Genomic DNA, 4,783 nt, shown 5'->3' with positions numbered 1-4,783 from the left:
GAAAAATAAAAGTTGTAAAAGAATTTGAGTCTCTGTGTGCTTGGCTTTCACAAGGGGTGGGGTAGTGGAAAGAAAAACACACCAAAGAAATTAGAAGTCCTTGTGTCTTCTCTCCCGCAACCAGAGGTGTGAATACACCCCCACTTTGCTGGCTGCACTCCCTGTGTGGTCAAAATAATGAGTTCTGTGAATGGCTCTGTCATCCAGACAAAGTGAGTGCACTGGATACATTCTTATTATTTTTCTTAATTCAGCCCAAAAATGTAACAATTAAACACTTTTCCACTTGATAATATGAATCTCATCAGCTACATCAACTCAAAGTATGAAAATAATAAACAAAACATTCAGCAGACTAGCGGATTTTGATAATCTAGGCCTTGCACATAATATTTCTGGAAATAAAACCTCCCACCGGTGGCCACCACATGGAGCCGTCCGTTTGCTTCCCCGATCCTTTATGAGCGATCCCTGGGTTGAGGGATAGGGACTTTGGGGGGTCATCAGCCATTCCCAGGGGGTCACCCATCCAAGTACTAACCAGGCCGGACCCTGCTTAGCCCTCCGAGATCAGACGAGATCGGGCGTGCTCAGGGTGGTATGGCCGTAACAAGAATTGTCGGGACCATATTTAGTATTTATACAAGAGGAGCACGTAAGGAGTGAGAGTTCTACCATGGCCAGAGACGGGACTTGTACAGAAACAATGATTGGATCCATAATGAATGAAAGAAATGAATGAATGAATGAATGAATGAATGAATGAATGAATGAATGAATGAATGAATGAATGAATGCATGAATGAATGCGTTATTCCAGACTCAGAGTTCCATATTTGAACGCAATGCATTACACTGCTTGGGCTCATCGTTTGCGTGATCTTTTGAAGAAAACGTAGCGATGCAAACATGGTATGGACTACAATATAGCACGATGAAGCCATTCATAGCTATTATTTCTTTAGAACAACATGATCAGGGGAGGAGCGCGAACGCAGTCCCCCACTACCAGAAATTATGCATCGAGATTCCCACATTTGGGGAATTCGCACGGGTCAGCAACAGCCTCAGTGCAATGGCTGAGCCCGCTATGGGTGAACCACCTTCTTGATCATGGTATCTCCCTTGCCAGGTAAGTATGAGTTGAACCGTTCAGGTGGGCTGAACGATGCCCACGCGTGTTCCCGTGGAGAACGGTTGCAAAGCATTCGGAGATGTCTAGACTTTAATAAACACTGTAGACCACCGGTCACACGATGACAGGCGAATCTGAAATCAGCGAGATGGAAGCATAACGAAAGGAAACCTGGAGATCGAGTTATCGACACGCCACAGAAAGAATCCTTTTTCTTTCTTAAAGGTTGGGTACGGAATTCGCTTTTTTGGCCATTTTTGCAAAATTACTTGAAATCCTTATCATAACCCGCTTACAGCCACTGAGTTAGAAGTACTGACATGAAAATTAAACAAGTCAATCATCTGTGGAACGGGCAGGGCTCGAAAAACTCCAGCCAATCATTTGGATTGCCACCTCGTTGCATTGGACAGTATGTACGTCAATCAACGGTCGTACTGCACTCCCGCGCCCCGCGCGCGACCCCTTCGTGCAGTACTCGTGACCCAGAGCTCGTGACCCAGAGCAAGCTCCTGTTTGTTGTTATCCTGCGGTAGCTACTGGAACTAGTTAATCCACATTTGGACCTAGCAGTAGAAGACAATTTTCATGGCAGACAAGACGCCACCATCCCCACCACCAACACCACCACCAGCAAAGAGAAGGAAAACTCTTTTTCAGAGAGTAATTGATAATAAAAACGCTGAAAGAGAAAAACTGAAATCAAGAATAATCCTAGGCGCTGCTTTCGAACGTTGGCGGCCACTGAAGGACGAGAAGGGTCTAAAAACCGATGCTTGTGTGGCGGTTGACCTGGTCTCAAAGTTTATACCGTTTATACTCGGTAATACCGGTGTTGAGACGAGTGTATTACTCGTTGTGAAAATGTCCACACCGCAGCAACCCTAGTGAAAACCAGGACTTCCAATACAATTATATGAAACAAACATACATTTTCTAAAAATAGTAATGATTTATGTGACCGTTTAATGTTTATAACATCTGGTGCAACCATAGCCGCGAGAACGTATTCTCAGCAGGAGGTGCTGGAAAAAAAAAACTCAGCCTGCACTAGACTCGCAACTCGTTACATTGATAAAAAAAGATATATAGCAGCGCAGCTCAATTACACCAGTGCATGCGCGCACAGTTGAAAATCGATCGTTGTGTTCACTTCCTTCACACCATGGTTCACATCCAGCTGCTCACAGAACAAGTTTAGCGCACCACCGCTACCCTCACACTTTTTCATGTAACCTTTTTTCAGCACTAGGTCATATGAGCATTAAATAAATGCTGCGTCTCAAAATGCCTTGGACAGCAGCGAGGATGACTCGCTTTGCCACGGGCCGAAACAGTTCGGAGCGACCACAGCCAGAGCGAACACAGCGGGGCAGAGGAGTGTCAGGAATAGTCTTTGGTGTACACATCAGTACGGCCTATTTTCACTACTGTTTAGTGGCAATGCAGTGTTTTATTCTATGCCTTTTTATTTTTGTATATTATTTCAATGAATACAATTTATTTATTCATAAAAACAAGATCTGGTCTTCAAATCTTTTTTCCAAATATAGGTCGTCTTACATTGGGGTTTGTGTTTATATTCGGACCAATACGGTACAGCGGGCGCTCACATGACGTTAAGCATTTCCTGGTACATAATGTGACGCTTCAGAACCTAAAATCCCGTTTCTCCCCGTTGACACGACAACACATAACCGGCGTTTTCAGAAATCTCCACTTTGGCCGGAGTTTTTAGAAATTATCGTTTTCTGTGATAAGACAGGGCCTCGGACAGGGGGTGTTGCAGCACCCCCAAACCCCCTACTTCCCGTGGTACTGGGTGCAACTTACAGCTGAATGTAGTGCCATGTTGTTAAACGAAAACCTACGCTAGCCTGGCTCGCTCTCGCGCATCTCTGTTCGCGCTCGTGCATGATTGCGCGTCCAGGTACTTGGAATGGGTGGAGTCAGAGTCAGCGTTGAAGGAGAGGGGGTAGGACCATTTGAGTTGTGTATTTTCAAAATCTGCTGGCGTTTCGCAAATCGCGTACCCAACCTTTAAACAACAGAATAGTGGTGGCGAGATGATGCCTCATGAAACGTCAAAGCCTCGCAGCCAGGTGAACCATCAAAGTGGTTCGACCTCGAAGCTTCAAATGAGTACGCTAGGGACACCTAGTGGTGAATGAAATTATGATGAAAGAAAGAGTTTCCTGTGACGATGTGATGTTTGCTTCGTACAACATCAAAACGTTAAAGAATTAAAGTCTTTTCAGTGATACGTGTGAGTGTGCCGTTCATAAATATCTCCCGAGCTCATGGTAGAGAACAAATCATTTGACAAAGGTTTTAAGTCATCCCGGGCAAAATAGATTGTCTTATAACTACAGTAGCCTACTAATAATTGTAATAATAGAACTGCATGATGACTGAGAACGAGTGTGATTAATTACATAGCCATAAAAGTGATCTTGGAACTGGGTAGGGTCTTCTTTTTGTAAAAATGTGCCAATTGTGAACCCATATCGCGGAACAGCCCGAGATGAAGCCTCGAACGTCACGCGCTACGTCATTTCGCCTATGCGAATCCTACTCGATACGGAGCTTCGCTGGGGGAGGAGCCGAGGTACTCGACACACGCCCCGATGCCTCGACGCAAACCATAACATCACTACAACAGAATATCGTTGGAATAATTGTAAACAGTGCGTTTATGAATTGTAAATGACACTTTGTTGTCTACAGGCGGACGGGTGTACTCTCAGGAGGAGTTTAGTTTTGTTTTTCACAGTGAGAGAGGGGTCCACCGGTCCTGGAGGTACTGCAATACCAGGTCGATGCGTGGAGTGGACGGAGCAAGCCCCTTTTCCATCTCCCATGCTTTACTCTGTGCTGGACATCCTGGTTAGGCGAGGCACAATGGATAGCTTAAAAAACAGTGTTTAACACTAACATTATGCATCCCTGCCCATTTTAAGTGGGTATTCTCATCATGCATTCAGTGTGTCTTGAACAACCACACATAAAAGGTTGCCCATATTATATTGATATTTTATCATATTTGTCTAAATGCATACTTTACTGTAGATAGATTTGGGTGAAGTCCCAACACAATAGATAAAAAACAGTGTTTAACACTAACATTATGCATTCCTGCCCATTTTAAGTGGGTATGCTGACATCTTTTTACTGGATAAAGTGTGAACATGTGCATCACGTAGACTACAGTACTGTACACAGCCTAACAAACACATTATTGGTTTGTTTGCATTCAGAGACTCTGACCAGCTGCAAGAGCAATCTGGAACCAACAGACCAAGGACGGCTTTGACAGAAGAGGCAAAGCAGAGGCTGTCTGAAGAGGTCTGCAACACCGACACCATCCTGGCTCACACCAAAGCGAGGTTCTCTTGCACTGGCTACCTTAGTACATGGAAATATGTTTGAAAGGTACTGCCATTCATTTCCTGCTGATGCTCTGAATGCCACTGTGAAGGCATATCCCACGCTGAACAAGGCAAAGCTCAAGACGGAACTGTCTCTGATCTATGAGTATCCTGAATCAAGTGTGCAGCTTCAGTGTGCATATTGTATATAGTTCTCTGCAGTGGTGTAGTCTATTTTATTGTAGTGGGTATACTGTGATGATTCCCTCCCAGCCTCGTA

The 4,783-nt window shown here is 44.5% G+C and overlaps 1 non-coding gene across 1 annotated transcript; it reads right to left on the bottom strand.

Annotated features, from left to right (window-relative positions):
• Nucleotides 1-977: 977 nt before the first annotated feature.
• LOC115539103 (U1 spliceosomal RNA) lies at nucleotides 978-1,140 on the bottom strand. Its single transcript, XR_003975680.1, has one exon. It is a non-coding gene; the product is annotated as a U1 spliceosomal RNA (small nuclear RNA).
• Nucleotides 1,141-4,783: the final 3,643 nt, after the last annotated feature.

The sequence above is a fragment of the Gadus morhua genome, unplaced genomic scaffold (genome assembly GCF_902167405.1).
Source record: "Gadus morhua unplaced genomic scaffold, gadMor3.0, whole genome shotgun sequence".
Taxonomy (NCBI): Eukaryota; Metazoa; Chordata; class Actinopteri; order Gadiformes; family Gadidae; genus Gadus; species Gadus morhua.
This window is presented reverse-complemented; position numbering and strand designations above follow the sequence as displayed.